The following is a 10,198-nucleotide window of genomic DNA, read 5'->3' on the forward strand; positions in this document are numbered from 1 at the left end:
GATTTTTCATGAATTCATAGAAATTCATATGTTAGGATGCTGCGAGATGAATAAGATGCTGCATGGAGATAAATCTTGATCTCCTACATCTCCCATCTCAATACAGCATCCCTACTTAAAGCCATCTCGGACTTAGTCGATTTTTCATAAATACTAAGAAATTCATATGTTAGGATGCTGCGAGATGAATGGGATGCTGCACGGAGATGAACCTTGATCTCCTACATCTCCCATCTCAATACAGCATCCCTACTTAAAGGCATCTCGGACTTAGTCGATTTTTCACAAATTCATAGAAATTCATATGTTAGGATGCTGCGAGATGAATGGGATGCTGCATGCTGATTAATCTTGATCTCCTACATCTCCCATCTCAACACAGCATCCCTACTTAAAGCCATCTCGGACTTAGTCGATTTTTCATAAATTCTCAGAAATTCATATGTTAGGATGCTGGGAGATGAATGGGATGCTGCATGGAGATGAATCATGATCTTCTTCATCTCCCATCTTAATACAGCATCCCTACTTAAAGGCATCTCGGACTTAGTCGATTTTTCATATATTCTAAAAAAAAACATATGTTAGGGTGCTGGGAGATGAATGGGATGCTGCATGGAGATAAATCTTGATCTTCTTTATCTCCCATCTTAATACAGCATCCCTACTTAAAGCCATCTCGGACTTAGTCGATTTTTCAGAAATTCTAAGAAATTGATATCTTAGGATGCTGCGATATGAATTGGATGCTGCATGGAGATGAATCTTGATCTCCTACATCTCCCATCTCAATACAGCATCCCTACTTAAAGGCATCTCGGACTTAGTCGATTTTTCATAAATTCTAAGAAATTCATATGTAAGGATGCTGCGAGATGAATGGGATGCAGCATGGAGATGAATCTTGATCTTCCTCATCTCCCGTCTTAATACAGCATCCCTGCTTAAAGGCATCTCGGACTTAGTCGATTTTTCATAAATTCTAAGAAAAACATATGTTAGGATGCGGCGAGATGAATGGGATGCTGCATGGAGATGAATCTAGATCTTCTTCATCTTCCATCTTAATACAGCATCCCTACTTAAAGGCATCTCGGACTTAGTCGATTTTTCATATATTCTAAAAAAAAACATATGTTAGGGTGCTGGGAGATGAATGGGATGCTGCATGGAGATAAATCTTGATCTTCTTTATCTCCCATCTTAATACAGCATCCCTACTTAAAGCCATCTCGGACTTAGTCGATTTTTCATAAATTCTCAGAAATTCATATGTTAGGATGCTGGGAGATGAATGGGATGCTGCATGGAGATGAATCATGATCTTCTTCATCTCCCATCTTAATACAGCATCCCTACTTAAAGGCATCTCGGACTTAGTCGATTTTTCATATATTCTAAAAAAAAACATATGTTAGGGTGCTGGGAGATGAATGGGATGCTGCATGGAGATAAATCTTGATCTTCTTTATCTCCCATCTTAATACAGCATCCCTACTTAAAGCCATCTCGGACTTAGTCGATTTTTCATAAATTCTAAGAAAAACATATGTTAGGATGCTGCGAGATGAATAAGATGCTGCATGGAGATGCATCTTGATCTTCTTCATCTCCCATCTTAATACAGCATCCCTACTTAAAGGCATCTCGGACTTATTCGATTTTTCATAAATTCTAAGAAAAACATATTTTAGGATGCTGCGAGATGAATGGGATGCTGAATGGAGATGAATCTTGATCTTCTTCATCTCCCATCTTAATACAGCATCCCTACTTAAAGGCATCTCGGACTTAGTCGATATTTCATAAATTCTAAGAAAAAAATATGTAAGGATGCTGCGAGATGCATGGGATGCTGCATGGAGATAAATCTTGATCTTCTTCATCTCCCATTTCAATACAGCATCCCTACTTAAAGGCATCTCGGACTTAGTCGATTTTTCATAAATTCTAAGAAAAACATATGTTAGGATGCTGCGAGATGAATAAGATGCTGCATAGAGATGCATCTTGATCTTCATCATCTCCCATCTCAATACAGCATCCCTAATTAAAGGCATCTCGGACTTAGTCGATTTTTCATAAATTCTAAGAAATTCATATGTTGGGATGCTGCGAGATGAATGGGATGCTGCATGGAGATGAATCTTGATTTTCTTCATCTCCCATTTCAATACAGCATCCCTACTTAAAGGCATCTCGGACTTAGTCGATTTTTCATAAATTCTAAGAAAAACATATATTAGGATGCTGCGAGATGAATAAGATGCTGCATGGAGATGCATCTTGATCTTCTTCATCTCCCATCTTAATACAGCATCCCTACTTAAAGGCATCTCGGACTTAGTCGATTTTTCATAAATTCTAAGAAAAACATATTTTAGGATGCTGCGAGATGAATGGGATGCTGAATGGAGATGAATCTTGATCTTCTTCATCTCCCATCTTAATACAGCATCCCTACTTAAAGGCATCTCGGACTTAGTCGATATTTCATAAATTCTAAGAAAAAAATATGTAAGGATGCTGCGAGATGCATGGGATGCTGCATGGAGATAAATCTTGATCTTCTTCATCTCCCATCTTGATACAGCATCCCTACTTAAAGGCATCTCGGACTTAGTCGATTTTTCATAAATTCTAAGAAATTCATATGTTAGGATGCTGCGAGATGGATGGGATGCTGCATGGAGATGAATCTTGATCTTCTTCATCTCCCATCTTAATACAGCATCCCTACTTAAAGGCATCTCGGACTTAGTCGATTTTTCATAAATTCATAGAAAAACATATGTTAGGATGCTGCGAGATGAATGGGATGCTGCATGGAGATGAATCTTGATCTTCTCCATCTCCCATCTCAATACAGCATCCCTACTTAAGGGCATCTCGGACTTAGTCGATTTTTCATAAATTCTAAGAAATTCATATGTTAGGATGCTGCGAGATGGATGGGATGCTGCATGGAGATGAATCTTGATCTTCTACATCTCCCATCTCGATACAGCATCCCTACTTAAAGGCGACTCGGACTTAGTCGATTTTTCATAAATTCTAAGAAATTCATATGTTAGGATGCTGCGAGGAGAATGGGATGCTGCAAGGAGATGAATCTTGATCTTCTACATCTCCCATCTCGATACAGCATCCCTACTTAAAGGCATCTCGGACTTAGTCGATTTTTCATAAATTCTAAGAAAAACATATATTAGGATGCTGCGAGATGAATAAGATGCTGCATGGAGATGCATCTTGATCTTCTTCATCTCCCATCTTAATACAGCATCCCTACTTAAAGGCATCTCGGACTTAGTCGATTTTTCATAAATTCTAAGAAAAACATATATTAGGATGCTGCGAGATGAATAAGATGCTGCATGGAGATGAATCTTGATCTTCTTCATCTCCCATCTTAATACAGCATCCCTACTTAAAGGCATCTCGGACTTAGTCGATTTTTCATAAATTCTAAGAAAAACATGTGTTAGGATGCTGGGAGATGAATGGGATGCTGCATGGAGATAAATCTTGATCTTCTTCATCTCCCATCTTGATACAGCATCCCTACTTAAAGGCATCTCGGACTTAGTCGATTTTTCATAAATTCTAAGAAATTCATATGTTAGGATGCTGCGAGATGGATGGGATGCTGCAAGGAGATGAATCTTGATCTTCTACATCTCCCATCTCGATACAGCATCCCTACTTAAAGGCATCTCGGACTTAGTCGATTTTTCATAAATTCTAAGAAAAACATATATTAGGATGCTGCGAGATGAATAAGATGCTGCATGGAGATGAATCTTGATCTTCTTCATCTCCCTTCTTAATACAGCATCCCTACTTAAAGGTATCTCGGACTTAGTCGATTTTTCATAAAATCTAAGAAAAACATATGTTAGGATGCTGGGAGATGAATGGGATGCTGCATGGAGATGAATCTTGATCTTCTTCATCTCCCATCTTAATACAGCATCCCTACTTAAAGGCATCTCGGACTTAGTCGATTTTTCATAAATTCATAGAAATTCATATGTGAGGATGCTGGGAGATGAATGGGATGCTGCATGGAGATGAATCTTGATCTCCTACATCTCCCATCTCAATACAGCATCCCTACTTAAAGGCATCTCGGACTTAGTCGATTTTTCATAAATTCATAGAAATTCATATGTGAGGATGCTGCGAGATGAATGGGATGCTGCATGGAGATGAATCTTGATCTCCTACATCTCTCATCTCAATACAGCATCCCTACTTAAAGCCATCTCGGACTTAGTCGATTTTCATAAATTCATAGAAATTCATATGTTAGGATGCTGCGAGATGAATGGGATGCTGCATGGAGATGAATCTTGATCTCCTACATCTCCCATCTTAATACAGCATCCCTACTTAAAGCCATCTCGGACTTAGTCGATTTTTCATAAATTCTAAGAAATCATATGTTAGGATGCTGCGAGATGAATGGGATGCTGCATGGAGATGAATCTTGATCTCCTACATCTCTCATCTCAATACAGCATCCCTACTTAAAGGCATCTCGGACTTAGTCGATTTTTCATAAATTCATAGAAATTCATATGTTAGGATGCTGCGAGATGAATGGGATGCTGCATGGAGATGAATCTTGATCTCCTACATCTCCCATCTTAATACAGCATCCCTACTTAAATGCATCTCGGACTTAGTCGATTTTTCATAAATTCTAAGAAATTCATATGTTAGGATGCTGCGAGATGAATGGGATGCTGCATGGAGATGAATCTTGATCTCCTACATCTCTCATCTCAATACAGCATCCCTACTTAAAGGCATCTCGGACTTAGTCGATTTTTCATAAATTCATAGAAATTCATATGTTAGGATGCTGCGAGATGAATGGGATGCTGCATGGAGATGAATCTTGATCTCCTACATCTCTCATCTCAATACAGCATCCCTACTTAAAGCCATCTCGGACTTAGTCGATTTTTCATAAATTCATAGAAATTCATATGTTAGGATGCTGCGAGTCGAATGGGATGCTGCATGGAGATGAATCTTGATCTCCTACATCTCTCATCTCAATACAGCATCCCTACTTAAAGGCATCTCGGACTTAGTCGATTTTTCATAAATTCATAGAAATTCATATGTTAGGATGCTGGGAGATGAATGGGATGCTGCATGGAGATGAATCTTGATCTCCTACATCTCCCGTCTCAATACAGCATCCCTACTTAAAGGCATCTCGGACTTAGTCGATTTTTCATAAATTCATAGAAATTCATATGTTAGGATGCTGGGAGATGAATGGGATGCTGCATGGAGGTGAATCTTGATCTACTTCATCTCCCATCTTAATACAGCATCCCTACTTAAATGCATCTCGGACTTAGTCGATTTTTCATAAATTCTAAGAAAAACATATGTTAGGATGCTGCGAGATGAATGGGATGCTGCATGGAGATGAATCTTGATCTTCTTCATCTCCCATCTTAATACAGCATCCCTACTTAAAGGCTTCTCGGACTTAGTCGATTTTTCATAAATTCTAAGAAATTCATATGTTAGGATGCTGGGAGATGAATGGGATGCTGCATGGAGATGAATCTTGAGCTCCTACATCTCCCATCTCAATACAGCATCCCTACTTAAAGGCATCTCGGACTTAGTCGATTTTTCATAAATTCATAGAAATTCATATGTTAGGATGCTGGGAGATGAATGGGATGCTGCATGGAGATGCATCTTGATCTCCTACATCTCCCATCTTAATACAGCATTACTACTTAAAGCCATCTCGGACTTAGTCGATTTTTCATAAATTCTAAGAAATTCATATGTTAGGATGCTGGGAGATGAATGGGATGCTGCATGGAGATGAATCTTGATCTTCTTCATCTCCCATCTTAATACAGCATCCCTACTTAAAGGCATCTCGGACTTAGTCGATTTTTCATAAATTCTAAGAAATTCATATGTTAGGATGCTGGGAGATGAATGGGATGCTGCATGGAGATGAATCTTGATCTACTTCATCTCCCATCTTAATACAGCATCCCTACTTAAATGCATCTCGGACTTAGTCGATTTTTCATAAATTCATAGAAATTCATATGTTAGGATGCTGGGAGATGAATGGGATGCTGCATGGAGATGAATCTTGATCTTATTCATCTCCCATCTTAATACAGCATCCCTACTTAAAGGCTTCTCGGACTTAGTCGATTTTTCATAAATTCTAAGAAATTCATATGTTAGGATGCTGGGAGATAAATGGGATGCTGCATGGAGATGAATCTTGATCTCCTACATCTCCCATCTCAATACAGCATCCCTACTTAAAGGCATCTCGGACTTAGTCGATTTTTCATAAATTCATAGAAATTCATATGTTAGGATGCTGGGAGATGAATGGGATGCTGCATGGAGATGAATCTTGATCTCCTACATCTCCCATCTCAATACAGCATCCCTACTTAAAGGCATTTCGGACTTAGTCGATTTTTCATAAATTCATAGAAATTCATATGTTAGGATGCTGCGAGATGAATGGGATGCTGCATGGAGATGCATCTTGATCTCCTACATCTCCCATCTTAATACAGCATCCCTACTTAAAGCCATCTCGGACTTAGTCGATTATTCATAAATTCTAAGAAATTCATATGTTAGGATGCTGGGAGATGAATGGGATGCTGCATAGAGATGAATCTTGATCTCCTACATCTCCCATCTTAAAACAGCATCCTTACTTAAAGCCATCTCGGACTTAGTCGATTTTTCATAAATTCATAGAAATTCATATGTTAGGATGCTGCGAGATGAATGGGATGCTGCATGGAGATGAATCTTGATCTTCTTCATCTCCCATCTTAATACAGCATCCCTACTTAAAGCCATCTCGGACTTAGTCGATTTTTCATAAATTCATAGAAATTCATATGTTAGGATGCTGCGAGATGAATGGGATGCTGCATGGAGATGAATCTTGATCTACTTCATCTCCCATCTTAATACAGCATCCCTACTTAAATGCATCTCGGACTTAGTCGATTTTTCATAAATTCTAAGAAAAACATATGTTAGGATGCTGCGAGATGAATGGGGTGCTGCATGGAGATGAATCTTGATCTTCTTCATCTCCCATCTTAATACAGCATCCCTACTTAAAGGCATCTCGGACTTAGTCGATTTTTCATAAATTCTAAGAAAAACATATGTTAGGATGCTGCGAGATGAATGGGATGCTGCATGGAGATGAATCTTGATCTTCTTCATCTCCCATCTCAATACAGCATCCCTACTTAAAGGCATCTCGGACTTAGTCGATTTTTCATAAATTCTAAGAAAAACATATGTTGGGATGCTGCGAGATGAATGGGATGCTGCATGGAGATGAATCTTGATATTCTTCATCTCCCATCTCAATACAGCATCCCTACTTAAAGGCATCTCGGACTTAGTCGATTTTTCATAAATTCTAAGAAAAACATATGTTAGGATGCTGCGAGATGAATGGGATGCTGCATGGAGATGAATCTTGATCTTCTTAATCTCCCATCTTAATACAGCATCCCTTCTTAAAGGCATCTCGGACTTAGTCGATTTTTCATAAATTCTAAGAAAAACATATGTTCGAATGCTGGGAGATGAATGGGATGCTGCATGGAGATGAATCTTGATCTTCTTCATCTCCCATCTTAATACAGCATCCCTACTTAAAGGCATCTCGGACTTAGTCGATTTTTCATAAATTCTAAGAAAAACATATGTTGGGATGCTGGGAGATGAATGGGATGCTGCATGGAGATGAATCTTGATCTTCTTCATCTCCCATCTTAATACAGCATCCCTACTTAAAGGCATCTCGGACTTAGTCGATTTTTCATAAATTCTAAGAAAAACATATGTTGGGATGCTGCGAGATGAATGGGATGCTGCATGGAGATGAATCTTGATCTTCTTCATCTCTCATCTTAATACAGCATCCCTACTTAAAGGCATCTCGGACTTAGTCGATTTTTCATAAATTCTAAGAAAAACATATGTTGGGATGCTGCGAGATGAATGGGATGCTGCATGGAGATGAATCTTGATCTTCTTCATCTCCCATCTTAATACAGCATCCCTACTTAAAGGCATCTCGGACTTAGTCGATTTTTCATAAATTCTAAGAAAAACATATGTTGGGATGCTGGGAGATGAATGGGATGCTGCATGGAGATGAATCTTGATCTTCTTCATCTCTCATCTTAATACAGCATCCCTACTTAAAGGCATCTCGGACTTAGTCGATTTTTCATAAATTCTAAGAAAAACATATGTTGGGATGCTGCGAGATGAATGGGATGCTGCATGGAGATGAATCTTGATCTTCTTCATCTCTCATCTCAATACAGCATCCCTACTTAAAGGCATCTCGGACTTAGTCGATTTTTCATAAATTCTAAGAAAAACATATGTTGGGATGCTGCGAGATGAATGGGATGCTGCATGGAGATGAATCTTGATCTTCTTAATCTTCCATCCTAATACAGCATCCCTTCTTAAAGGCATCTCGGACTTAGTCGATTTTTCATAAATTCTAAGAAATTCATATGTTAGGATGCTGCGAGATGAATGGGATGCTGCATGGAGATGAATCTTGATCTTCTTCATCTCCCATCTCAATAGAGCATCCCTACTTAAAGGCATCTCGGACTTCGTCGATTTTTTATAAATTCCAAGAAAAACATATGTTAGGATGCTGCGAGATGAATGGGATGCTACATGGAGATGAATCTTGATATTCTTCATCTCCCATCTCAATACAGCATCCCTACTTAAAGGCATCTCGGACTTAGTCGATTTTTCATAAATTCTAAGAAAAACATATGTTAGGATGCTGCGAGATGAATGGGATGCTGCATGGAGATGAATCTTGATCTTCTTAATCTCCCATCTTAATACAGCATCCCTTCTTAAAGGCATCTCGGACTTAGTCGATTTTTCATAAATTCTAAGAAAAACATATGTTCGAATGCTGGGAGATGAATGGGATGCTGCATGGAGATGAATCTTGATCTTCTTCATCTCCCATCTTAATACAGCATCCCTACTTAAAGGCATCTCGGACTTAGTCGATTTTTCATAAATTCTAAGAAAAACATATGTTGGGATGCTGGGAGATGAATGGGATGCTGCATGGAGATGAATCTTGATCTTCTTCATCTCCCATCTTAATACAGCATCCCTACAGCATCCGGTTGGTTTCTTTTCCTCCCCTTATTAATATGCTTAAATTCAGGGGGTTGTCACACATGAACTGAGGCTTATGTACCTTGCGGTTGTTATCGTCACATCTGGCTTGCGACTACTTTGTTTCAATGTCCAATATGTACCGTTGGACTCGGTTAACGGGCTGTTAGCCCGCGTGTGGTTTAACTCACTGATACCTTCCATTGCCCATACGCTAGTTTGTTTGTGTTCCTTTGGTCAACTTCCATACTTGAATCATTTGTGCTACCGCTGCTGCTTCGACGCTACTTTGACATCTTCGCTTCTATTTAAATAAATAAATAAGCTGAAGCTAGACATCAGTAAACACCACCACAGACACCACAAGCACGCCTTCTCCTCGTACTTCCGCCTCACGCGGGAACACGGACGCTCTAAATACTTCGAATTCCAATGCCAGTATATTGTAAACCACGGGTTCTTTAATGCTAGCGGGTCGTCGCGACCCTAGTTAACATCATGGTGCACGTCTCGTGACGGGTGTCACGGCGTAGTTAAATGTATGCGATACATTTCTCAAATATAAGCGCTCAGTCATCTGTACATCATGGTAGGTTCCCACGACGTGCAATATGCGTTCAACTTATCAATGTTCATGTGTCCTGCAGTTCACATTATGACGCGCAGTTAGCTGCGGTCTTCATCGATCCATGAGCCGAGTGATCCACTGCCGAGGGTGACTAACTTGCGTAAGCCGCCGCTGTGCGCGTATACCCGTTCCCCGTAGGGAGGAGCAAGCCGCCGCTTAGAGACGAAGCATAAAGTGTCCTCATTCCACATAGGGCAAGCTGGATGAATCCATTTTACCCAGGACGGCCGAAGCGGCGTGGACCAGGGGAGAACTGAACCTTATACTTCACACCACAGTAAGTCTACGTGTCCTCTTCCACATAGGGCAAGCTAGAACTAACTATCTTACCCAGGACTGCCGAAG

At 39.6% G+C, this 10,198-nt stretch overlaps 1 non-coding gene across 1 annotated transcript; it reads right to left on the minus strand.

Annotated features, from left to right (window-relative positions):
- Window positions 1–9,788: 9,788 nt before the first annotated feature.
- On the minus strand, window positions 9,789–9,943 carry LOC131292459 (5.8S ribosomal RNA). Its single transcript, XR_009190099.1, has one exon. It is a non-coding gene; the product is annotated as a 5.8S ribosomal RNA (ribosomal RNA).
- Between the last annotated feature and the right edge of the window lie 255 nt (window positions 9,944–10,198).

This window comes from Anopheles ziemanni (genome assembly GCF_943734765.1).
Source record: "Anopheles ziemanni chromosome X unlocalized genomic scaffold, idAnoZiCoDA_A2_x.2 X_unloc_60, whole genome shotgun sequence".
NCBI classification, from domain to species: domain Eukaryota; kingdom Metazoa; phylum Arthropoda; class Insecta; order Diptera; family Culicidae; genus Anopheles; species Anopheles ziemanni.